Genomic DNA, 27,674 nt, shown 5'->3' with positions numbered 1-27,674 from the left:
GGGAAGGGGAGAAAGAAGTCAGATGATCTGATCTCCCTGTTTACATGCTGACAAATAAACAACTAAACCTTCTGGCAAACAGACTAATAATATTGACTATAAGGGGTCTTTATCTATGAAACACTGTTGGAGCATCATCCTGGATTAAGATTGCTTATTATAACAAAACTATAATCTACAGGTTTATAAGGCATGGCTCCCTGGACAATGTCACAATAAGTATGTAAGTCTCTAGGACAGTTCTCAGGGATGGTTTTGCCTCGCATGGGATAGTTGGCAATATCTGGTGACATTTTGAGTTATCACAACTGGGGAGTAGGGAGTATGACTGGCTTCTGGTAGGTAGAGGCCAGTCATGCTGCTAAATATCCTATAATGCACAGGACAGTCTCCCCACAACAAAGAATTATCTAGCCCCAAATGTAAATAGTGCAGAGTTTATGAAATACCGCTCAAGAGTCTGAAATAGAGGTTTTTATAATTCAGAGACTTCCTACAGTCCTCAATTAAGAGACCTCATTGATTACATTGGGCCAAAGAGCATGTGTCCAATGTGGGAAAGAAAGAACCAGGGGGGCCGTATAGAATATTTCAGACCACACCCTGATTCTGCTCTTCCTCACTGTTTATATCCTTGAAGTTATCACAAAGTTTAATACTTGGAAAAATCTCTGAGTCCTATATTAGAATAATTACATATAAAATAACTGAAATGTTTAACAAAATAAGAGAGAATTTAAAAATAATGAAGAATAAGAAATGACAAAGCAAATTTGAAAATATAACTTTTAAAAATAAAAATATATATTTATTAAATTTAAAAACAATCAATGGAAGGGTTAAAAAATAGATTAGACGCAGCTAAAGAGAAAAGCAGTGACCTGAAATAAAGACCTGAAGAATAACCCAGTATGCTGTCACAAATAAACAAAGTATAGATTAAGAAAGACAAAGTGAGTCAAAATTCACAGTAAGTGTAAATGAATTAAACTTAACACTCAAAAGATTGACAGAATTACTAAACAGCAATCAAGTGAACATTAGAGTTACACCTAAAACACAGGACAATGAAAGTTTGTATTGAATAAGATCTTCCTGTAAATAATAACCAAAGTAGCTGGTGGCTTTACCAAAAATATCAAATCAGACAAAACAGACTTTAAAACAAAAGGTATTATAAAGGATTAAAAAAAAAAAAACCCTCTCTACATAATAATAAAAATTACATCTCACTAAGAAAATATAAAATTTTCAATTTGCATGCTCTGATGAAAGAGCCTTAAAATAAATTAAAACAAATAGAACTCCAGAAGAAAGTCACAAGTCCAAGATCAGTGAAAGTTCAATATTTGATTATTGAGAGGTCAAACCAATGCCCCCCAAAATTCAGTAAAGTTATATAGGGTTGAGCAGTGAAACTAGTAAGTTTAACTTAATGAACATATACAGAAATCTGCACCTAATGATTAGAAAATACATATTCTTCACAAGTACATTTATAAAAGTTTAATGAAGTAGTCTGTGTGTAGTAGGCCATAAAGCAAATTTCAACAAATTTCAAAGAATAAGTACCATACAGATCAGGGGTCAACATACTTTTCCTGCAGAAAGACAGAGTAAATATTTTAGATTTGGGAGGCCACATGCAGACTTTGTCACATATTTTGTCGTTTATTTTTGCTTTTGTTTTATTTTTTTATTTTATTTATTTGACACAGAGAGGGCGAGAGAGAGAGAGAGAGAGAACAAGAATAAGCAGGGAGAATGGCAGACAGGGGAGAAGCAGGCTCCCCGCCGAGCAAGGAGCCAGATGTGGGGCTCCATCCCAGAACCCTGGGATCATGACCTGAGCCAAAGGCAGCCGCTTAACTGACTGAGCCACCCAGGTGTCCCTTTGCTTTTGTTTTAAACAACACTTCAAAAGTATAAAACTACTATTGGGCTCCAGGTGACCAAATTAGTTTGCTGACCCCTGATATAGACCCTATTTTCTGAGCAAAATACAATTAGATTAGAAATCGGAAACAACAAAGATAAAGTAAAAAAACACAAATGATTGCATTGCATATCAATAAGGAAATGGTATGAAAATGGCTGGGAAAAAAAGATCTGGATGCCCTATATCACACCAAAGAATTTTAATCAGGAAAGTAAAATGACCTAATTTGCAAATAAACACCCTAGCTAGCTGACTTTAAATTTCAACTACTCATTGGGAGTGAACTTAGGAGAGCATTTCTGGGAACAAAATGACTCAGGGAATCACATCTGGATTTTTCTAACACTGGGTAAATACTGTCTGGAGAATCTGGAAGGAGAAATGAAAGCAACAGTCAACAGACGGCACAGAACAGATTCTGTATGCATCAGTCACCTAGCTAAAACTAAGCCCCTGCCTCTCTTCCTCATCCCAAATTTTGACTCAGTAGATCAGATGGCACTGAGATGGGGCAAAAGAATTTTACATTTCCAACAAGTGCAGGTCAAAGACCACACTTTGAGAACAACTGTCTTAGGGATATTATCTTTTATTCTTAAATCACCATTCAATTTTGTCTCAAATCAATAGTAATTAAGGAGTTTCCACCTACTAAGAATTCAGTGACCTGAGTTTAAGTGAACAATCTGCTTTCTAGGAGCCTTTCTCAAACAGGGTCTGTGAGAGAATTAAGTCTTAACTGAAAGTGACTTGAGTGGCTTTTTTCTCAATTCTCCCAAGGATAGAACATAGAGTTACTATTATCCATGCAGGAGAAATAAGGCACACAACAAACAATGCCTTTGGGGACTGGGGTTTAAATTCTCTATCTAGATTAAGAGACTATAAAGATAGGCATTCTATTCATAATGTTTGACATTAACCCAGAAGTCTTTAAAGGTCTTGACAGAAAAATGAATATATTCGGCCTCAGAACCTGCCTTTTACCACATAAGTTAGTGTTTTCAAAATGCAACATCATAACAAAAGATATATGATACATGGAATATTCTGCTACATGGAATATTCTGCCTCAGGTATGTTTTATGAATAAAAGGGGTATTTGGGACCACTACTTCCATCATTTTGACATAACCCACTATAATCTCCTGAATCCCCTGTCCTTCTCAAAAAAGAGCAGGGCATGAGAATAAAAATGGATGAAGTCTAATTCACAAACCTAACAAATCCTAACAAGATAATACACCCAATCTCTAAGAAGAGATCTAACAGCAGGGCTTGGTAATGAGATCACACTGTTGTTACAGGAGGAAACTTTAAAACTCTGAGGTCTCATCAAAATGACCAATATTAACTACACTTGTCAAGAAAATGAAGTAACCTATACTACTTGATTTTCTAATTTAGTTCTATCTGTTTTTCTTCCTCAGGTTGAATACTAACACTTTAAAAATGTAATAGCTCATTTGCTCATGATGACCTGTAAATCATTTATTCACAAATATTTGAGTTTCTCTGATTTACCAAGAACCGTCAGACACTGGGTATAAATAAGATTTACAGAACTCTGCTCTTCAAAACTCACTGTACTTTGTACCAGTAAAAAGATTACTAACACTTAAAGTTATCTAAAATGTATAAAGGTCAAAATGAGAAAACAAATTTTACATCTTGGTCATTTATTTAATCAGCAAATATCTATAGATCACCAACGATACATCAGACACATTGTGAGGCTCTAAAGATTAAAAAAAAATACATTTCGGGTTATGACTGCACTTGCTCTGAATGACAAGCTTACAGTATGGCTAAGAAGAGTTATAATAAAACTGTAGGAAGACAGAGGTGGAATATCTAAGAGAGTGAGAAGGAAGGTAGATAAGGACAGAAGTTGAGATCTACAGGACTTGAAAGAGTTGCCTGGTAAAGAAAAGGTAAGGGTATAAGGAGAAAACTAAAATAACAGACTTACTGCTTAAAAGAAAAACCCTATATAATGTACACTTGGAGACCCATGGAATAAGAATAAAGATGTAAGCAGAGACCCAATCTCAATCTAAGCACTTTTTTCCCTGACAATCAGAGTCATTGAAAAAAAATTAACATACTGTAGAAAAATTACTCAGGTTTAAGTTTGGTGAAGAGATTAAAGGTGGGTCAAACTAGAGGCCAGCAGAACAGACACATGAAAAAGTGCTCAACATCGCTCGGCATCAGGGAAATCCAAATCAAAACCTCAATGAGATACCACCTCACACCAGTCAGAATGGCTAAAATTAAAATTCAGGAAACAACAGATGTTGGCGGGGATGCGGAGAAGGGGGAACCCTCCTACACTGTTGGTGGAAATGCAAGCTGGTGCAGCCACTCTGGAAAACAGTATGGAGGTTCCTCAAAAAGTTGAAAATAGAGCTACCAGACGACCCAGCAATTGCACTACTGGATATTTACCCCAAAGATACAAATGTAGGGATCCAAAGGGGTACATGCACCCCGATGTTTATAGCAGCAATGTCCACAATAGCCAAACTATGGAAAGAACCAAGATGTCCACCAACAGATGAATGGATAAAGAAGATGTGGTATATATATACACAATGGAATATTATGTAGCCATCAAAAGGAATGACATCTTGCCATTTGCAGCGACGTGGATGGAACTGGAGGGTATTATGCTGAGCGAAATAAGTCAATCAGAGAAAGACATGTATCATATGATCTCACTGATATGAGGAATTTTTAATCTCAGGAAACAAACTGAGTGTTGCTGGAATGGTGGGGGATGGGAGGGATGGGGTGGCTGGGTGACAGACATTGGGGAGGGTATGTGCTATGGTGAGTGCTGTGAATTGTGTAAGACTGTTGAATCACAGACCTGTACCTCTGAAACAAGTAATACATTATATGTAAAAAAAAAAAAAAGATAGCAGGAAGGGAAAAATGAAGGAGGGGAAATCGGAGGGGGAGATGAACCATGAGAGACTATGGACTCTGAGAAACAAACTGAGGGTTCTAGAGGGGACGGGGTGGGGGGATGGGTTAGCCTGGTGATGGGTATTAAAGAGGGCACGTACTGAATGGAACACTGGGTGTTATACGCACACAATGAATCATGGAACACTACATCAAAAACTAATGATGTAATGTATGGTGATTACCATAACATAATAAAAAAAAAACTAGAGGCCAGCAAACCAGTTGGAAAGTTATTTATTACAATAGACCAGATGAAAGATAAAGAGGGTGGAATTGAGGCAAGAAAAAGCAGAAGATGGATTTGAGAGATACTCATATTTGAAAGATAGAATGGGTGGGATAGCCTATGAAGATGAAGGGGAAAGAAGCAGGACACCCAAATTTTTGATTTAGGAGAGGTAGAATGGTGGCATATATATGTCTAGATGGCATACAGGAAGAGGAAAGATGACTGATTAATTCTGCTTTGGAAAGTTTTGATCATGTGCCATCAAGTAGGATAATCAGTTTTGGATTCCCTATCAAAGGTGTGGGCTGGAAATAGAGAATTCAGTGTTATCACTTCAAGGTAGTTAAAACCATGAGTGAACACATTGCTTTAAATCAAATATAAATAAACCTGTGGACCTTCTCCCTAAGAAAACAGACATACACATATATAAATATTTTGTACTTCACTTCAGAAGCCACATGGATACCATAGAACCCATCCACATGAACCCCTAAAAACCTCTTGAGAGTAAAGGGCCAAGAACAGAATCCTAAGAAAGAGATCAGCAAAGAGTTGTCATATGATAAAAGTGTTACCACAAGAAAAGAGAATGTTTCAAATGCTGTTACAGAGTTCACAGTATTTGGCCACTCTCAGGTCTTGGGTGAGTTTAGCACACATACTTTAAAAAAAAATGGGGGGAGAAAGCAAATTTCAGTGGGTTGAAGGGTAAATGAAAGGGAGAAAATGAGGAAATAAAATGGGTAAAAGCTATTTTTTCAAGGAACCTGGCCGAGAAGAAAAGGAGAAAGGGCAAGAAATAGTAAAATACATTGGGTCAAGAGTTTTTGAAATACAGGAGAGAGTTGAGCACAATTCCATAACCAGGGGAGAGACAGAAGAAAGAGAGAAACGCTGAATAATCAGAAGGCTATGACTAAGGGAGTAGAGTCCCTGAGACTATAGGAAAGAATAAGAATAAAAGCATGAGGTAGAGATAAGACTGCTAGCAGGAAGAGCAGGGAGGGATGGATACTTGGAAATGCAGATATGTTTGTAACATGGTGAAGCAGAAAGTGAATGAGGAGAGAAAAAGGTGGTGAAAGTGAATTCCACCAAAATGACTCTAATTTTCTTTGAGATCTGCTGAAACTATTCAAAAGACAATGAGAAAAAATTTTTGAAGACAGAGGCAAAAGTTTGATCTCAACACCTAAAGGAACAAAGGTTGGTATGATCTAGGCTTGAGGTTTTATAACATAGGGACAGTAGTAGTAGGACAATGATGAGAATAATTAAGTTCTGGATTTGAGGTCCAAACAAAAGGAAAAGACGTTCAAGTTGGAGGTCTTAAAGACACATCATAATGTTCACGGTTAAAATTTCTGGTTTAGGGCACCTGGGTGGCTCAGTAGGTTAAGCGACTGCCTTCGGCTCAGGTCATGATCCTGGAGTCCAGAATCAAGTCCGCATCCGGCTCCCTGCTCAGCAGGGAGTCTGCTTCTCCTTCTGACCCTCCCTGCTCTCATGTGCTCTCTCTCTCTCTCATTCTCTCTCGCTCAAATAAATAAAATCGTAAAAATAACAAAATAAAATTTCTGGTTTATAAGACTACAGTGAATACACATTAAGATAAACTGTCCTATGTAGCAGTTACCTCAGTAATTTTTATCCCTTATTTAGTATGACCTACTAAATGGCAAATGAATGAAAAAATTCCTTTAATAATAAATCTTAACAGCTCAGCATATAATTTATAAAAGACTAAAACCCAAAAGACTATTTTTATTGGCCAGAAGTGGCCACCTCTGATTATCTGAATGAATCTTCAGAATGTTGATTAGATATACATACATATAAAAAAGAAAGGGTCTTGAAGAAATTAATTGCCCTTTTGAACATTCAAAGAGGGAAGAAAAAATCTGACAGGAATATATTTCCCTTTGTGAAATGATATTAACCAATAACCAGTGGGCTAGAATTCTAGTACACATTATTCTGAAATACCACATAGCAAGTTTTAAGATCCTTCATATTTCAAATCTGTGTTTCGAAACTCTAAAAGGGGTCTGACTGCTTGACAGTAACTTTAGGAAAATACAGTTACTGTGTTTTTCATTATAAACAAGTAACAAAATCTCCAAAACAGCCAAACTATATTTCCTAACGAACATAAAGTCAATAATTAGTTGTTGGCAATCACGGCTGCTAGAGAATTATTGGGGGGCGGGGAGTCAAAGTGATATAATGTAGGTGAGGGATAAAAACACTGGAATTGGGGCACCTGGGTGGCTCAGATGGTTGGGCGTCTGCCTTCGGCTCAGGTCATGATCCCAGGGTCCTGGGATCGAGTCCCGCATCGGGCTCCCTGCTCCTTGGGAGCCTGCTTTTCCCTCTGCTTCTCTCTCTCTCTGTCTCTCATGAATAAATAAATAAAAAATCTTTAAAAAAAAAAAAAAAACACTGGAATGATGGGAGTAGGTTGTGAATGGAGTAAAATTAGAATTTAAGATTTTAATACTTAAAATAGAATTATATGCCCACAAACCAGATCTTGAAAAATAAACTGGAATATTTATATTTTACTTCTAAAAAGTGAGTTGTAAAAGAGTTAACACAGTCAAGATCAGAATTCAGAAAACATCAGCCCTCGTAGACATATTACATTTATAATCCTCTAGTATGCCATTTCAAAGGAGGGTAATTTTTCACAGTAAATTCTAAAAATGATTTTTCCCCTTATTCCTAACTTGTACATTATTGCCATCAATTAGTTAATACAGTAGAGTTATATCACAGGTACATTTACTTATTTGAATCAACCAAATAAAACATGCCAAATAAAAGTTATAGATAGACAAAAACAATAATACTGGAGATTCTGCCACTATTTAATACACTGAATACTTGCTCCAGAGTGAATAGGGGATGAGCAATAAAAATATGATGCTCCCTTCATGTTTGAATCACCATATGCATCTCAAACCGTGAGCATCCTGCTGCACTGCAATGTTTAAAACCATGTTCCCCTTTTTAAAAAGATATACGGGGGCATCTGGGGGACTCAGTAGGTTGAGTGTTGGACTCCTGATTTTTGTGAGATTAGATCAAGCCCGGCACTGGATGTAGAGTCTGCTTGAGATTCTCTCTCCCTGTGCCCCTCCCCCCACATGCACTCTTTCACTCTTCAAAATAAATAAATAAAATATTTTAAAAATATATATATACACACATCATGGCCATTAAAGCAAGCCAACTTTTTCACCTAGTTCATGTGAAGAAACTGATTATTTTCCAAGTCTGGAAAAAAGACATGACTGCACACAACATACTATGACAGTGTGTTTTGACAAACTTGTGTCCAACTGAAGGATTCTCAAGGGCAATTTTAACTATTCATAATTTCCACCCAAGAAGTTTACTTTATATCCTAACTCATTCTTAAGCAAGAAGCAAGTGCTCTTCAATTGTTTCCAATCAAATTAGAAAACACACTTGGAGCATGAAGAACAGAGAAAGTAAGGAAAAGATAAATAATACACACATATACACGTTTTATATAAATCTACATAATGATTTATTAAAAATGAAATTTATATAAGATTGATACTCTCTCATTTACTTCCCCCAATTACTTACTTCTATTAACCCCAGGTTTCCCACCCTAGGAAGAATGGACCTAGTTAGGCTCATAACTAAAAACCAAAGTCTTCATATTATAAAAGAGACCTCCGTAATTACATTAATTTTACTTTTTAAGGATAAAGAAAGCTTTTCTTTAAATGCCCTTGAAAAAACAAGTGTCTAGAAAAACATATCAATACCAGTTAAGAACAAGAAGAGTAGTCAGAATGCATTTCACAAACCCCAAACATGTTCACATATTACTCTAGAGAATACATGGAATAGATACACAACATACTAGGAGTGTGTATCTTAACTCTCTCCACACCGGTCCAGTTGAAAAGGTCCTGGCTCAGATTATCTGAGAAAGACAGAATTCTCATTCCACCCCAACCTATGGACTTCTGGAAGACAGACCCAAAGAACTTCTGTCTGTCCCTTAATAAAACCTCAATTCACCAAACCAAAACTCTAGTGATTCTCTAGCCTTAGCTCTTTAGAGAGAAAGGGTTTTGCTGACCTTACACTTGTTCCACTATATCACAACTTTATGGAACACCACACATTCCTGAATATGAGCTTCTTTTGGAAATCTAACTCAAGTTTTTATACCCAAACAACTAGGATTATCCACTCAGAACCCAAAAAAAATATTTATCAAAGGGTATGATGACCTTAATCTTTACTTCTTACTGTTTTGTGCTAGTAGAGGAAATTCTTAAATAGCCCTAACACCGACATTATATAAAAGAAGTTGGCACACACTCACTACCCCTCTTTCTCAAGTAGAGAAAAACACTAAAATCAGGACTCAGATGAATTTATATGGTAAACAAAAAATATAAAAACAGGAAAGTAAATTATTAACTAACTCACTAGGCATTATGAATGCCTCTCTATGCACAAATACATAGAGAGTAAAAATTCTGTGATGTTACTACACTGCACTTAATATATATGCTTTATTTATTATTTCTGGAAAAAAAAGGTATTGCCATGGCCATTATTTAACATTCAGGTCTGAACTGTTTGTTTCAATATTTATGAGTAAAAACTTAACTACCGATAAAAAAACAGAGCACTTTCTTTTGCTTTCTGTGATATTAGTCAGAAACATGCCCTGACAAAGAGAGTCCACCAGAATATTTCCCTATGCCTTGCTCTGAGATGAACCATCACTTCTTATGAGGCTTCATCCTCTGCCACTCACAGCTTCCTAAACTGAAAAAATGTTTGAAAGGGTCAGGCCTATTAGTTCTCATTTTTTCTATTCTAACTTCTAGGCCACTTTTCTTAGTAATAAATTATATATTCTACAATTGAGAGGAAAAACAAGTTTTGACAACGACACTCCCTACCTTTTTAAAATCTAATTACTGAAAGAAACACCATGTTTCAAAAAGCATTACAAACATTTTTAAAATTCACTTTCTCTAATGTTTTAAAAAATTACAGCATGTGACTTTAAATTTTTTAAACAGTAATATAGTCATTTCTCTAAATATTGTTGGTTAACAATTTTTCTAGTGAAGATACCAGGGAAATCATGATATCTGTTGACTTAATAAAAATCACATCTGTATAGGTTGAACAATGATGTTTTTCAATGTTTTATAAAAATTTCCATATAAGTATAGACCATAAAATAATTGACTACTGGATGTTGCTTTCTGACCATAAACATACTTAAAAAAAACTATCTGTACTTAAGTTATCAAATTTATGCACTCTTTCCCACATTAGTGACTTCTAAGTAGGTGAACACACCAGTCATCCTACTTTAAGTCTTCTCTTCACCAAGTTAATTAATCCCGTTTCTTTCCATCAACCCCCTCATTACGCCTCGGTTTATATACTGTAAATTGCAGTATTTTTTAAAAGACAAAGATCTGAAGGAAATAAGACAAAAATTAAAACTTGTTAATCTGCATGGCAAGTATATTAGCATTTGTTATTTTCTGAAATTTCCCGTATTCTTGAAATATTCCATAATTAAAAGTTTTAATTTTCAATAAATACAGAGGCTAATAAGAGAGATAACAGTTTTTTTTTTTTTTAAAGATTTTATTTATTTATTTGACAGAGAGAGACACAGTGAGACAGGGAACACAAGCAGGGGGAGTGGGAGAGGGAGAAGCAGGCTTCCTGCGGAGCAGGGAGCCGGATGTGGGGCTCGATCTCAGGACCCTGGGATCATGACCTGAGCCGAAGGCAGACTCTTAACGACTGAGCCACCCAGGCGCCCCGAGAGATAACAGTTTTAAAGCATCAAACTAAATGGCAAATCGTAGGTTCTGAAAATACTACCTAAAAATTATTAGGTTAAAGAGAGACTGAACATCTGAACACTGAGCATCTAGGTGCTTGTTTAATGTTCCTACACACATTGTGCTTCATTGCCATTTAAGGTAATAGTTCATAAGAGGTCGCCAATTTCTTTAAATAGGTACCAACTTTTTAAAAGGTTAAAGGGGGAAAAAGGGACACAAAGTAAAAGGTTAGACAAGCCCATCATAGCAGCATACTTTAAGAGACCATTTGTAAAGACCTGAGAAACACCAGGCTCACCAGGGTGAAAAAGTAAAACTCAAGGTGGTACTCTAACCAAGAAAGACTGAAATCTAATCAATTTTCACAATCATCTGAAAAAGAAGGTGTTAAACAAAGTGTTCTTTATCCCACTTTTTATTTAGCACCAATAAAAAATATATTGCATCTGGTGAAAACACTTTTTATCCCTTCATTAATTCATTCAAGAAAAATTTATTCAGTGGGGATACATGATAAAATTGCTGAAGTGAAACTGTCCCCTCTCTCTTTATTAGTAATATTTTCTTCTCTACTGGATCATCTCCAAGCCCAAAAATATGGTATAGGGGCTCCCATATTTAAAAACCTCCACTGACTCCACAGCCCCCTTCAATTAACACCCTACTTTTCAGCTTCTCTACAACATAATTCCATTCCAATCAGGCTTCTACCTCCACTGTTCCACCAAAAGAGCTCAAATAACTTCAACATCGCCAAATTCAATGTTACAAATAACCTCACAAATAACCTCAACATTGCCAAATTCAATGTTACTTCTCAGTCCTTGTTTAATTCCTGTCAGTTTTTGACCTAGCCCTTCTAGATACAGTTGCTTCACTTTGCATCTAGGACACCAATATCTCATCTCTTGTTTTTTCTCCAACAACACTGGCACTTTTTCTCCTGTTGGTTCCTCCTCATCCTCCTATCCTTTAAGCACTGCTGTGCCCTAAGATCAGATCTCAGACCCCTTCTCTAGCTACACTTGTTCCTTAGGTGATCCCATTCAGTCTCAAGGCTTTAAGTATCATTTATATGCTAATTCCAAATTCTTACCTCCATCCCACACATCTCATCACTATTCCAGATTTGTATACCCATTACTCTTTCACATCTCCACTTGCATGTCTAATAGTCAACTCAAACTTAAAAATATCAAAATTGATCTCCCAGTGAAAATCTCCTCCTGTGGTCTACCTCACTTTAATCAATCACAACTCCATTCTGCCTGTTGCTAAGGCCAAAAAAAACTTGGGAGTTAAGCTTCACTCATCAGCAAATTCTCCCAACTCTACCTTCAAAATATACTCAGAATCTCGGGGCACCTGGGTGGCTCAGTCGTTAAACGTCTGCCTTCAGCTCAGGTCATGATCCCAGGGTCCTGGGATCGAGCCCCGCATCGGGATCCCTGCTCCGTGGGAAGCCTGCTTCTCTCTCTCCCACTCCCCCTGCTTGTGTTCCCTCTCTCGCTGTGTCTCTGTCAAATAAATAAATAAAAAATCTTAAATATATATATACACACACACACACACACACACACACTCAGAATCTGACCACTTTTGACTATCACCCTCTCTTCCCTGGATTATTACAATCGCCTATCTAGTCTCCCTATTTTCATCCTTACTCTCTAACAATCTAGTTTCCATACATAAACAAGAATGATTCTTCCCCAAAACAGGTTAACATTTGTGGCTCTCCTCTGCTCAAAGCCTTTCAAAGGTTTCCCATATCTCTGAGTAAACTTCAAAAGGCTTAAAGAATATGGCTTTCTCTTACATTTTGATCTGATCTCTTGTAACTCTCCTCCTTGTCCATATTGGGACATCCATATTGGCCTTCCTCCCAGTGATATAACTATACTAAGCAGATCTCCCTGCATGAACAGTTTTCTCCCACATGCCACATAGGTAGCTCCTTCATTTCCTCAGGTCTTTGCTTAAATGTTTCTTTACCAGAGAAGCCTTCTCTGAACACCCTATCTAAAATAGCACCCCCTTCTTTGATCCTTCTCTTACATCCAACTCACTTTACTTCATGGCACTTATCACATGACACATATTTTCTGTGTTTTTAATCAGCTTCATCCAATAGAATATGAGTCCTGTGAGGGTGGGAATTTTGCTTTGTTTATTGCAGTATCCACATCACCAAAAATAAAATAGTGTTTGGGGCATAGTAGGTTCTCAGTAAGTATTTTGGCCAGATGGATGGACTGAGAAGAAGGATAAAAGGAGGCCAAAGCGGCCACAAAAAAGGGGCAGTATTTACAGGTCTGGACACATACACACAGACACATATATATAAAATATATATTTTTTTAATGTTAACATCATCTTCATTTCGGGACCTCAAAAATATCCCCCCTCCCCCATGTAAGTTAATCATTTGATTAATTTATTTTAGTCCTTAAGGAGATGTTTTGCAAACTAGTAAGTTTTCTCAAACACAAAAGAAATAAAAATCTAACGTGATTTATTCAACTCACGCCACTCTTCTCAAAAACTCAAGAACTTATACACGCAGAAATTTAATTCTAAAATTAATATTTGGGTATTTTCTAAATCTCAGGCTAATATAACAGAAAACAAAAAGCAATGTAAAAGTTGACATTACTAGAAAACCTAGGGTAGGAGTGGGCTCAGAAGGAAAACCATAGTAGAAGAATGTAGGAACAGCTTTCACTCACCTGATATTTCTTAACTAGCATTTCTATTATATCCAATAAATACAAAGAGAAGAGCTCTGAAACACTGGAGTTAAATCAATCATTTTTCAAACTCCCTAATAACTCTAAATTTTTTTCCCCAAGCTAATGGCCAAAATCAGTAACTTAGGATACCAACTTTTTCACTTTTTAAATCAATGACAAAGCCTCTACCTGGCTGACCAGGCAGCATTCACAGGTATTAGTATTTTTCCTTGCTTCAAGTCAATTCAAAGTCTCACAAAGCCAGCATCTTGACTAGCACCTCACAACTGCAGTAGTGTATGTCCTGCTTTTCCCCAGTACCTTGCATGGTTCTTAGCCTACACCAAGAAACTCAATATTTGTTCAATAATGTGTACTCAGAACATTAATCTGTGACTCTTTCCAGAAGTAATCTTTAAGTTATTCCTTGTTTCCCCATCCCCAGAGTACAGACAGTGCTAATATTTTGCAAAGTTTCCTTCACTCCTTAAAGAATGCTCAGAAAAACCATTTAACGAACCCCCCTGGTGTTAAAAGTCCTGCTTAAATCAGGTCTAATTTAGAAAATGCATGCACACTGGGAAAAAATGCACTTATTTTTGAAAACTGCGTATTATCCTCACATTAAGTACTTCTTATAAATCATTTATGTAGGGTTTTATAATTAAGTTTCTTAAACCAAGATGAAGGTATATTTATCTCTACTGATGTTTAAAAGTAGAATTTAACATTTTTATATTGTTTCATCTGATTAGCCTGTTGGGCATTTTATTGCCTTTCAAGAAAGTAAGTAAAGAAATTTTTCTAAAAAGACAAATAGAACCCTCCAACAAAGGTGTGTCTGCGTGGTTTTCTGTCTTTGGACGTGTAAGAATTGGAGGAAAAGAAACGTGGACTTGGAGAAGTCTGGGGCCAGCCTTCTCCCTGCAGGCTCAAGATCAACCATCCCAGATAGGAAAAAAAAAAAAAGAAGAAGAAAAGAAAAATTGTCTCACCAATAAGAATTTCCTCTCTTTGGAATGGAATATGTTTTCCTTTATCAGATTTGCATGCCATGTTTCTTAGCTACACACAACTGAGTGACTTGCTAGTCACTGACTTAATTTCAAAATGACCTAGCAAGTCTTTAAAAATGCTGGGAAAGTGGGGCGGCTGGGTGGCACAGTCAGTAAAGCGTCTGACTCTTGGTCTTGGTTCAGGTCATGACTCAGGGTCGTGAGATGAAGGCCTACCTTGGGCTCTGCTTGGGATTCTCTCTCCCTTTCCCTCTGCCCCTCTCTATTCCCCCCACCCCCACCACACCCACTCTCTCTCTCTAAAATAAATATTTTAAAAAATAAATAAAAATAAAAATTCTGGGAAACATTAGCAACTACCTCTCTGACTACTCCATAATCCTGAGATAATTCCCTCCCTTCTTTTGAAGTTCTGCTTTAATAGACCAGAACAGAAAATTAAGAGGCTTCTGAATTCATATGGTTTAATCAGAAGTTCTCCAATATGAACTGGTTGCGCTGGAATCACTGGGGAGTTGTTTGAACACAGACATTTCTAGACACCATCCCCAGAAATTCTGATTCGGTATGTTTGAAAATCTCTGGTTTAGTTATTAAATAACTAGGTGTGAACTTTCTCTCCTTCAAATATAAATATTTCTCAGCAATGATCTTATTAAAACATATCCTGAGAATGCTTACTGCTACCTGTAAATTTATTACATATTACTAGCTTAAAAATTATGTACCTCTTCCAAATTCCACCCTTATTTTCCATGTCAGTTCAAACCGTTGATAATGAATGAACTTCCTAACAATTCCCTTTGAAGAGATCACAGAAGTGGAGGAAGATAAGCCCAAAACTCCAAAACCAGAAAGATAAAATGAGACTCTATCTTAATTTACAAAGGTCCCCAAGAGTTAGCCTATTCAAATAACAATGAGGAGAGGTATAGTAGGAAAGTCAAATAAAAATAACGAGAACTGGGGTGCCTGGGTGGCTCAGTCCTTAAGCGTCTGCCTTCAGCTCAGGTCATGGTCCCAGAGTCCTGGGATCAAGCCCCACGTCGGGCTCCCTGCTTGGCAGGAAGCCTGCTTCTCCCTTTCCCACTCCCTCTGCTTGCGTTCCCTCTCTCGCTGTGTCTCTCTCTGTCAAATAAATAAAAATAAAATCTTAAAAAAGACTTTTTTTTTAAAGATTTATTTTATTTATTTATTTGACAGAGACAGAAAGAACACAAGCAGGGGGAGCAGCAGAGTGGGAGGGAGAAGCAGGCTCTCCACTGAGCAGGGAGCCCAATGCCGGGCTCGACCTGACCTGAGCTGAAGGCAGAGGCTTAGCCAACTGAGCCACCTAGGCGCCCCTCAAAATGATTTTTTTTGCCCCTTTCAGGTGAATGATCTGATTAAATCAAAATATTCAGAGATGGATTAAGCTGCATTAAATCTGAATGAGTTTCAGAAATAAGACAACCTGTAAAGCTGATGATCATACCTAACAGCAGAAAAATGAAACTGAACAAACAGCAAACATTCTCAAACATACTTGCTCATCTACATGCAAAATAGAGGACTTAAATGAGATGGTATATGCTAAATGAATGAACATTTATATAGTCTACTATGAGCTAGGCACTATACTAGGCAAAAGATGTAAGAAATAAGATCCAGTACCTACTTTAAAAAACTTTACAGTACATTGTAGAAGACAGACACATAATGCCTACCTTCTTACAATTAATAAATACATTAGATACCTTATTCTTTCCTCCTTGGTAATTATGCACTTTTACTTTCCATAAATGTTTGTGTTTGTTAAAATTTCAACTTCAGGTAGATATCTTCTCAAAGTTGAAAACTGTGCCATATTATATCAAGATATACTTTGCACTGCAAAGCCTTATGCTAACTACCTCCCCAGAGAAGGTACTATGGGGCAAAAAACTTACTTATCAGTAAGTATCATACATATTTCTGATGAATATGCTTTGTGCATATAATTCTTGTGAATTAGAAGTTATTAACACATAGGAGATCCAATGAGACCAATGTAAAAGCTGGAAAAATAAAGTCTTTTTCAGGTAGAAACTGACTTCCAATTGTGAACTTTGTATTTAAGCCAATTTTGCAAAAAGAAAAAAAAATTATTCTTGGGGCTCCTGAGTGGCTCAGTGGGTTAAGCAGCCAACTCTTGATTTCGGCTCAGGTCATGATCTCAGGGTCCTGAGATAGAGCCCCACGTTGGGCTCCCCAAGTGTGCTTGAGATTCTCTCTCTTCCTCTCCCTCTGCCCCTCCCCCCACTCGTGCTCCCTCTTTCTCTCTCAAATAAATAAATCTTTTTTTTTTAAAGATTTTATTTATTTATTCATGAGAGACAGAGAGAGAGAGAGAGAGAGGCAGAGGGAGAAGCAGGCTCCCAAGGAGCAGGGAGCCCGATGCGGGACTCGATCCCAGGACCCTGGGACCATGACCTGAGCCAAAGGCAGACGCTTAACCATCTGAGCCACCCAGGCGCCCTCAAATAAATAAATAAATCTTAAAAAAAAGAAAAAAATTACTCTTAACTGGCAAAACATTGGCATATATACTTTCTTTTTGATCAAAGGCAAAATCAAGTCATGCTGTTCAAGAAAAATAATCTGCTCCTCTTTAGAGGCCAGTTACATATAAACACTGACAATAACTTAGTTTCATGAAAAGCCTTACTTTGGTCCACTAAAGATCCACGACATGAAGAGGAACCCTACTTAAGATTCTGTTAAAAGGGTGTGGGACTAATAGAAAGTTCCATAAGCACAGACACTGTATCTCTCTTTTTTTTTTCTAGGCATAGCACAGTGCCTGGCACAGATGAAGACATGAATGAATGAAATGATAAAAGAAAACTGTTCAACAGGGATCAAGAAGGCTAAACCATGAAAAATTAATTCATTCAATAAGATTATTTAGCCTACACTTAACTGGCATCTCTAAGGAGCATTTTTCTCATGCGAGACTATTATTATAGCCATCATTAAAAATAAAAGATACATGCACAGAAGTTCAATCCAGAGTAGACTCAAAAGCTGAATTCTTAACTTTTCACAACACTTTGAAAATGAGAAAAAAAACCATTTCATCCATGAAACATGAAATCTAGAGATGGAGATACTGGTTATTCAATCCAATCTTACTTGGAGAAAGAAAATATGCTTACTAGCTTGAGTGTACATGTGATACCATTCATATCAAACTTTTAGCTAACGCTAAAATTATACTTCTTTTAAACCAAAGAATAGCAAAATACACGAACGCATTGCATTCAATAAATAAGTTAACTTATGATATAAAAACTATTTAATACAACTGCCCCCATTCCCACAGCACCCTCACACGCGCACACATTTACTTACTTCAAAATGAAATTCTAGACTCGGCGATTGCTAAATTCACCCACAAGTCACCATGACCAACTCCCTAACCAGACTATTTACTTTTCAGTGTGGGGGTAAAAAAAATATAAAGCATACTTTTCTCCCAAAATCTGTGTGAGGAAAACGAAAAAGTTACCACAGCTTTGTAACAAACAAACAAAACCTAAAGAAAACAAATTACCCTCGTCCAGGAAAGAAAAATCACCCCACCTGGTCACCACGTTGTGGCCTAACACCTGGGCAATATGTGGCTTGGGTTGATTTTTTTGATCACCCCCCCCACCTACAAATTCCAAGAGTGGGACCAGACTGTCAGAGACCACGATCAAGACTTCAGGCCCCGAGAGGGATGACAGCTCGTGGCTTGCCCCCTAGTCCCGAAGGGGCTATCCGGTCGCGTTGCCCACCCCGAAGTTCCTGCCTCCCGCCACCTACCCCTGGACGCGGCGCCCCTCCTCCTCCCACCTCCACCTCCTCACCTCTCGGCCCCAGCTCACGCGCTTCCCATCACTCGGTCAGCTCCTACCTTCGCGTCTCCCTCCCTTTCGTTTTCATTTTTACTTTCCACGCCGGGTGGGGAGCGGAGGGCAGAGCCGAAGACGCCAGCGGACGACTGCACCGCTATGCCTTCCTTTGCACCCCACCCGGAGCTCTCTGGGGTCGCTCCCAGTCACAGAGCACAGCGGCCCGACCACCGTACAGACCTACAAACCCGGCGAGGAGGGAGGGGGCGGAGCAGGCGCGGGCTTACACGTCACCCGCCCGCAGCGGCGCCAACGTCCGCACGTCGGCTCCCTCCTGCCCCACCCCGTCCGCGCGCGCCGCCGCCCGCCTCCCGCCCACAGAGCAGAGCTGCGAAGAGGACGGGCCTGGCGCCGAGGGCGCTCCCCGAAACGGGCACGGGCGCGAGGGCGCGCGTTCCCAGGACTCCGCGGTCAGGTGGGTGTCCCTGTGGAGTCAGGCCTGGTGCCTCTAGCTCACTACCGGAGAACTTTCCCCGCAATTACTTGAGTTGACTGCATCTTTTCTCCTATTCTTTTCCCTAAGATGAAGACAAAGAAGTAACAATTCCTATAAAGGAGAGAAGAGCAATAAGTATGAAGTCTGAAGAACCGGGTAATTGCGATCTTCATCACCAGCCAGAGCTCCCAGGTATTGGACACTTTATACACGGTTCTCTGGTCTCAGGTCCGCTTTCCTTAAGCTTTCTGAATTCTCAGCTCAGTTACCTTAAAGTTGTCTCTGCTAGCCGGTCCTTTGGTCTGACGGTCCCCACCAAAAACAAAATGTCTGAAGATTCCCTGGTTCATTTGAAAAGACAGACGACATTAAGAAAAATTAACTAACCTCAAGAACTGTGTGGTGTATGTGTATACAGTTCTAGACTAAACGTCGGCATGAGGGCATGACTTAATGTGTCCTAGCTTCCTCCTCTTCCATCCCCCTTTCTCATGAGCAATGTGTCTTGATGCATAATGGAATTGTGTTTTATAGAAACGCAGTCAATAGTGATCCACTTAATACTCTTCACTGGCCAAACCATAACTGGAGTTCTGTGTTCAGTCTAGATTGAGCACTTAAAAAAACAAACAAACAAACAAACAAAAAACAACCTCAGAGAAGCTGGGATTATTTCATAGAAGAACAGATGATGAAGAGAACCCCAAAACGTACCACATAAAAAAAAGTACTGATTGAACTTGGGAGGATTCTCATAGAAGAGAGAAAGCTCCGGGAACATCTCTTATTAAATAAACACTAGTCATGTGACATTAGATTTATTTCATGCGGTCTCAAGAGCTGCAGACTTGAGAGAAACAGATTTCAGATTCTGAAAAGAAGATCCCCTTCTAGCACTAGTCAGAGAAGTTGTCTGCCTTAGGATATGTGGATGCCTCAACCACTGGATTTGACCTTAATTAGATTCTAAAGGCTTACTTCATAGGCACTAGGTGAAGGGGAGCCATACATCAAAAGAATTAGTTTTATTAAAGTTATTCCCAACCTTGAGATTGGATCAGCCCACGGTCCCAGACTTAAAAGAATTTACAGGTTAACTTATGAGACAAGACAAATGTGTCAAAAGGTAAATAATGAGAGGAAGCCGCATGATAACGAGAGGTACTAACAAAAAGTGCTAGAAATTCACACGACAGATTGTTCTTATCACAGTTCCTTGGAGACTTAAGGAAGAAGGAGGAGATTGAAAATGGACCCCACTAGAACTGCCCTAGAACTAATCAAATGCAACTCTTTACCCTTGAAATGTGATGGATCCAAATGGAAACATAGTAAGTACAAAATATACACCATATTTTGAAACTTAGTACAAAAAGAAGTAAAATATCTTAATTCTTATATTGAGTACCTATTGAAATATTAACATTTGGTATACACTGGGTCAATATATTAAAAGTAATTTTACCTGTTCATTTTTTTTAAATATGGCTACTAGAAAGTTTTAAATTACATAGGTGGCTTGCATCTTATTTCTATTAGACAGTCCTGACCTAGAGGAAAATACACTTCACTGAACTCGAAGAACTATATTTGTCCTCTTTGTAATCCCTGTAGGGTTTTCCAAAATGTCAGTGGAAAGAGTCTGATGACAGGATTCCTAATGAAGAGAAAGAAGACTGTCCAGAAGGTGTGCTGTGAGCAAAGACAAGGAACCAAGATTGCAGATGCACTCTATGATAATGAGTAACCTGTTGGTCTATAATAGAAGGTGCTTACTGGAAGGTAGTGACAATAAAGTTAAAATTAGAAACTAATATGTAAGAAGACTCAATTTTTAATTTAAGGAATTTAGTACTGTAGGCAATCAGGATCTGGCAGTTAGAAAATAGGATTGTATGAATCTTTTGTCAATATTGAGTAGTGTGGGGACGCCTAGGTGACTCAGTCAATTAAGCGTCTGCCTTCAGCTCAGGTCATGATCCCAGGGTCCTGGGATGGAGTCCCGCATCGGGCTCCTTGCTCAGCAGGAAGCCTGCTTCTCCCTCTACCTGCCGCTCCCCCCTGCTTTTGCTCTCTCTCTCTGACAAATAAATAAAATCTTAAAAAAAATATATTGAGTAGGGTGGGTTGAAATTAATGGGTGGTTGGGCAACCAACTAAAACTCGTACTTAAAAATGTATTATTCCAAAAACAATAGGGGATTGCTTTAAACTGATTATAGTAGTCCTGCCCCTGGTCCAAGGTTTCCCTTTCTGTTGTTTCAGTTACCTGAGGTCAACCACAATCTGGAAGCAGATGATCCTTCTTCTGATATATCATCAAAGGGTGAATAGTGGCCTACTGCTATGTCAGAATGCCTGTGACATTCACTTCACTTCATCAGTAGGTGTTTTATCCTCTCACATCCAAAGAAGAAAGGTGAGTACACTACAATAAGATATTTAGAGAAAGAGACCATAGTCACATAACTTTTATTACATTATATTGTTGTAATTATTCTATTATTAGCCATTGTTGTTAATCTTTTACTGTACCTAATTTATAAACTGAACTTTATCATAACTATGTATGTGTAGGAAAAAACATAGTATATACAGGGTTTGGTACTAGCATTGGTTTCAGGCATCTACTGGAGCTGTCTTAGAAGTATCTTGCACAGATAAGAGGGGATTATTGTACAGCACATCTCTAAAGTGGAATAATTTATAAGAATTAAAAAGTATGGCATGAATCTGTATTGCTTGATATGGAAATATATCAAGGAGTACAATTGAGTAAATAGTTTGTAAAATAATGCATACACAACATGAACCCATATATGTAAAATTATATACGTGTGTGTATGTAACTAGATTTGACTAATAGTGCCTTAATTTTCTCAAAATTGTCTCAAAAACAGAAAATCTCAAGGTGAAAGTGTTTCCAACATATTTTCATTGGCTCAACAAAGTCATCCATGTTTTTTGGTCCTTTTCATCTCTATGTTTTATCATCCTTAGCATGTTAGCCTTTCATTCTCACCCTTATCACACCATGAGTTGTCAGAATGGGTTGGTATGCTCCAGACTCATGTCTAGCCCTTAGTATCTCTTTCAGTATGTGTGTCCATTAGGTCTGTTCAGCTCACCAGTGTCCCACAGCCTCAGCTTCTGGACCTTTTTGGTTTTACCTATTCTCAGTCCATTGTTCCCCCTTCTTTTTGCATACCCCAACTAAAAACATTGGGTCTTAAAATTACATCTTTGCTGGACCTCAGTGCAGTTCCTTTCCTGGAGCTGACACTTGACCTCTGGGGGATGCTGATTAATAAAAGACTCAATTTTAAAATGAGCTTCCCTAGTCTTGTTAATAAATGATGATGATATGGGAAAAAAATTATGATGGCAGACACTGTTGGTTGCCTAACCAGTCACCATTTTTCTCCTCTTCTTTAATTAATAAAATGAATTTGTTAGGTTACCAAACAACTAAAGAAATGTGAGCTCTTCCCATTACCCTGGAAGTAATTCTATTTCCCTTTGAATAAGAATTTTGTAGAGGTGGTCATGTGACCAAGGGATAGTCAGTTAGGGGGGATTCTGCAATAGGTTCTATCTAAATGGCAAATATATGCTTATAAAATCTATAGAGAGTTATTCTTGGCTAACTGTTCAAGATGGTGGACTCGGCATATAATTTGCCTAATGTTCTTTCCTATACACTGCTGAAATAAAAATTTAGAAGTAGAAAAACTGAGGAATAAATAAAAAGTAAAGATAGTGAGTTTGTATGCATGTACTTATATGGAGAGAAGGATGAGCAGCAGAAAAAAGTGAATAAAACTTCAACAATTTCCTGGGAAACAAAGCTATAATAGAGGTCTGACTAGGAATAACACCCAAAACCATTGCCAAAAATTACAGTGAAGAAGCTACAAAAGAGTTGGTTGAGGCATGGCAGAGAACAGAAGTGAGATTAAGGGTTGAAAATGGGGATAACATTGTAAATATGGTACACTGACTCAGGCACCACACACATTTCCTTCTTCATTGTACACACTGAGAGCTGACAAAGACACCTGCCACCAAACGAAGAAACCAAAAAGACCCAAAAAGTCTTCTTCAAATGAATTGTGTAAATAGTAGAGAGGAAATGAAAGTTTTTATGTTGACAACACAGATAATACCATTCTCATTCTGGTACTCAGGACCAGCATCCAGAGAGCTAGTTACTTGCCTACTCATCCTAAAGTAAACCTGATATTTAGCATTCCTGGTCCTGCCCTATCAAACCCAGCCACTTGTTCACAATTACTACATAGGAGAGAAAATTGGAAGACATCCTACTTACTAAAAGCAAAGGAAGGGCACCTGGGTGGTTCAGTCAGTTAAGTGTCTGCCTTCTGCTCAGGTCATGATTCCAGGGTCCTAGGATCAAGCTCCGCATTGGGCTCCCTGCTCAGTGGGGAACCTGCTTCTCCCTCTCCTGCTCCCCCTGCTTGTGTTCCCTCTCTCGCTGTCTCTCTCCCTGTCAAATAAATAAATAAAATCTTTAGAAAAAAAAAAAACAAAGGAAAACCACATCAATGACCAATTTGTGTATATATATATTTTATATATTTTAATTTTTTAATTTAATGTATTTAAATACTTTAAACATATTAAATATATATTTTATATATGTTGTTAAATATATATTTATATACATTTTGTATGTATATTATATATTATAGATAACATATAAATGTAAATATATTTTATATAACCTATATATATAGAATAATATGTTTACATAAATATTTATTTTATATTGTGTATGTATATATGTATAAACATACAATAAAGAATCAAAAGGCAAATCAGGAAAAGCACCATTATGAAAGAGAAAGACAAAGAAAAACAGAAAACAAACTCTAAAGGAAACAGATATAATTCACAAAATAAAAGGGAACATTTTTTAAAAACACTCCAATTTATAAGCTTCAGTATTCAGAATATATTATATCTATAAGCTACAAACAAGATACTCTGAAGAAGAAGCAACCATAGAATGAAGTAGAGTTCTGAGACACTAAAAACGTGATTACTTAAATAAAAAATTCGAGGGAAGTACCAGAGATAAAATCGAAGAAATCTAGAACATAGCATACAAAGACATAAACAGAAAATATGAGAAAAGATAAGAGTCATGGAGAGCCAATCCAATGGACTAACATTCAACTACTAGAGAAGAGATTTAGAAAAAAAAAAAAAAAGTGAGAAAAAAATGTTTTTTTTTTTTTTTTTTTTTTAAAGATTTTATTTATTTATTTGAGACAGAATGAGAGAGAGAGAGAGCACATGAGAGGGGGGAGGGTCAGAGGGAGAAGCAGGCTCCCTGCCGAGCAGGGAGCCCGATGCGGGACTCGATCCTGGGACTCCAGGATCATGACCTGAGCCGAAGGCAGTCGCTTAACCAACTGAGCCACCCAGGCGCCCGAGAAAAAAATGTTTTAATTATAAGAGATCTTTTTAGAATGTAGAAGGAAATAAGTTTTCAGATTGAGTAGACTACAGGGTATCAGAAAATAGATGAAAAAAGATTCACACCTGGAGATATTATCATGTAATACCAAGAATAAAAACTAGGAATAATACTAGTCAATAATAATAATGATAATAAATCCCCAAAGTTTCTAAACATAAAAGACATGTTATCAATGAAAGAATAAAAATGAGACCTATTGGGGCACGTGGGTGGCTCTGTCAGTTAAGCGTCCGACTCTTGATTTTGACTTGGGTCATGATCTCAGGATCGTGTAATTGAGCCCCACATCGGGCTCCTCTCTGGGCGTGGAGCCTGCTTGAGATTCTCTCTTTCCGTCTCCCTCTCCCTCTGCCCTTCCCAACCCTCTCTCTCCCTCTCTTGAAAAAAAGAAAAAAAATCAGACCTATTAACAGCACTGGATCCTAGAATGACAGAATATTTTCAGAGTTTTAATGGCAGATATGGTTATAAAGATTTTTAGACTGTCAAGGATGTGGAACTGCAGAAGATTTTCCTCCCATGTGATCTTTACTCCAGCGAAATAAGGGCAGAAACTCCAGGAAATAGTCCAGCCAAAAAAAGACTGAAAAATAAGAGGAAAACATGGAATTCGTACCAATCTTCGAAAGAGGCAAACAGACATTCCCAGAAAGGGCTGGGCAGCAAGTCTAGAGAGGAAGCAGGAAGAGTTCAAGGAGCAGGTTTTTATGGAAGTAAATGGGAAATCCAGTAGAATAAATGGTAAGATAGGGAATTTTTTAAAAAGTGAAAGCTATAATAAATCAAATACTGCAAGGATAAAATGTGTAAAGGGGGTAGTAAAGGAAATTCAGGAAAAAAAAATCATTAGGAAAAGGGTCAAAACAGTTCAGATGACTACCCTTAGGATTGAGAGGAGGAAGGGAGCTAGCAAAAGAGAAAGAAAGGGTAGCCAAAGAGGAAAGAGATTAGCAAAGATATATAAAATCATTTTTTAAAAAAGTCATCAACAAGGTTAATTCCTGCTCAAAGTCAAGGAGAATGGAGACTTGGTTAATGTCTTTGGAGATTTATATAATTGATGAATTGGAAACAATTTTAGTAACGATAGAGATGGAAATCAGATGGCAAATTAAGAGAATAAATGAGAAGAGAGAAAATGGAGACAGGGATGAGAATCATTTTTGTTTAATAAATGCACGAAAAAAGCAGAGCAGTAGAGGAAATATTAGGGTCCAGAGAAAGACTTTTGTCTGTGTGTGTTTTTAAGATAGAAAAACAAGCAAACATACAAGATATTGATAGAAGGAAAGAATCTTTAAGAGTTGAGTAAAGATAACAGTGAGATGAGAGTAAAGATAACAGTGAGAAGACAGACAAGGATACACTCAAGACCACACATGAAGTTGTTCTTAACCTTGGTAGAGAGACTTTTTCCTGTGAGACAAGACGAAAGAAGTAGAGGATGTTTGAAAATACAGGAAAAGTTAAAGGTATTGAAGAATGTATAGCTATAAAAATTTCAAAGTTGAATATACAATATGAATGGTATTCTTTTAGCAGCCTTGAAATTATGGCTTGTTCAGTGTATGAATATTCTTAACTATTTCCTGTAAGATAGTAAGATACATTAAATTTTCATAATTTACTATAAAATACAGACAAAAACCAAATTCAAACATATAGCCGTAGGTTAGGTTTTAAAGAGCAATACCACTCGGTCAGTATAAACATAAGTAGTGAAAACTGCAAGTCAGAGAGTTCTCATTGGCTAATTTGACTTGATATCTAGTTAGTTTCCCAAATGCCAGGTGAGAATTCATGACAAGTATGAGTATACATATGAATACAGGTTTGTTTCTATAAATGGGATTGGGGGGAAAGAAAATTAGGGGTAGTTAGCTTCAAAATGAATAATTTTTAGCTAGCCTTTTCCTGTCAGGAGCTAGGTTTGCCTTTCTTTCTTTCTTTTTTTAAAGATTTTATTTATCTGTTTGGGAGAGAGAGGGAGAACACAGAGGGAAAAGCAGACTCCCCGCTGAGCAGGGAGCCCGATGTGGGACTTGATTCCAGGACCCTGGGACCATGAGCCAAAAGTAGACGCTCAACTGACTGAGCCACCCATGTGCCCCTAGGTTTGCCTTTCTTATGCAAGCAAATCATCCACCCGAAGTTTGAGGCTCTAACATATTACTTAAAGCACTGTGAGGGAATGGAAGAATCTTTTCTTGCCTACTGTTGCTATTCTGTGATTTCTCTCAACTGATAAGTTAGGGAATTATTAGACTGTATATGAGACCCAGAACAACAATAGCAATAGAGTTTTTCTCTCACAAAACAGGATAGGTGGGTAATCGTTCATTTGCAAGCTCCTTGGGAGCATCCCAGTTATAATCTGAAACTGGTCCCTGTATTTGGAAGGCAGGGAGAGACCAAAGAAAGAGGAAGGCAGGTTTAAGAACCAAAGGGAACTTACATACAAGGCTTGTTTTAGGGTACAACAAGACAAGTGGATCCATACACCCACCTGTCAAATCTTAAAAGTTTATATAGAGGCCTTAACCAGGTTCAGTCAAGTATGTATACTATCTTATACTGTCTAAATAGTCTCAGCACTACATCATTATCTCAAGGCTATGTCCTTGGGGCAGCTGCTGGGAGCAGGAAGGCAAGTGGAACTCACATTCCAAAGATAAGGGACAGAGAGAGGTGCCTTTGATTGCCTGGGGTTCAGCTCATGGGTCAACCAGGAGTCATGTCTTTTCAATCACCCCCCCCCCCCCCAAGAGCAATCTTGGAACAGTGTAGTTGTATTCAGGATTTAGTCATCCAGAGACCCAGGTATCTTCTTGTTATTCTACAATTTCTAGTGTAGACATATTTGGAGACAAATGTTTCACCCACAAGCCTCTTTCTTCTCAGTTAAAGCAAACATACTGGTATTAAACAGATAAGGATAGCCTCCCTTCACTTATCAGAACTGAACCATGGGAAACAATAGAATATCAAGACTAACTTTATCTCTTATGCACATAAAAATTGAGCTAGTAAAAAATGGCAATATATAA

General features: G+C 37.7%; 1 protein-coding gene, 1 long non-coding RNA gene and 1 other non-coding gene across 4 annotated transcripts in view; 2 read left to right on the top strand and 1 right to left on the bottom strand.

Annotated features, from left to right (window-relative positions):
• The window catches only part of ASCC3 (activating signal cointegrator 1 complex subunit 3), a 358,425-nt gene extending 339,519 nt beyond the window's left edge, over window positions 1-18,906 (bottom strand). The window contains exon 1 of the mRNA XM_021693642.2: window positions 18,641-18,906. The gene's annotated coding sequence lies outside the window, so the exon portion shown is untranslated. The remainder of the gene's footprint in view (window positions 1-18,640) is intronic.
• LOC123325638 lies at window positions 14,575-14,707 on the top strand. The gene has a single exon (XR_006540569.1). It is a non-coding gene; the product is annotated as a small nucleolar RNA SNORA38 (small nucleolar RNA).
• Window positions 18,907-19,226: 320 nt separating the features above from the next.
• LOC110583364 overlaps window positions 19,227-27,674 on the top strand; it is a 29,739-nt gene continuing 21,291 nt past the window's right edge. For both annotated transcript variants that reach the window (XR_002480502.1, XR_002480501.1), the window contains exons 1-4: window positions 19,227-19,313; window positions 20,334-20,452; window positions 20,736-20,889; window positions 21,387-21,540. This is a non-coding gene — a long non-coding RNA (uncharacterized LOC110583364). The remainder of the gene's footprint in view (window positions 19,314-20,333; window positions 20,453-20,735; window positions 20,890-21,386; window positions 21,541-27,674) is intronic.

This window comes from Neomonachus schauinslandi, chromosome 8, assembly GCF_002201575.2.
Source record: "Neomonachus schauinslandi chromosome 8, ASM220157v2, whole genome shotgun sequence".
Classification (NCBI taxonomy): Eukaryota; Metazoa; Chordata; class Mammalia; order Carnivora; family Phocidae; genus Neomonachus; species Neomonachus schauinslandi.
This window is presented reverse-complemented; position numbering and strand designations above follow the sequence as displayed.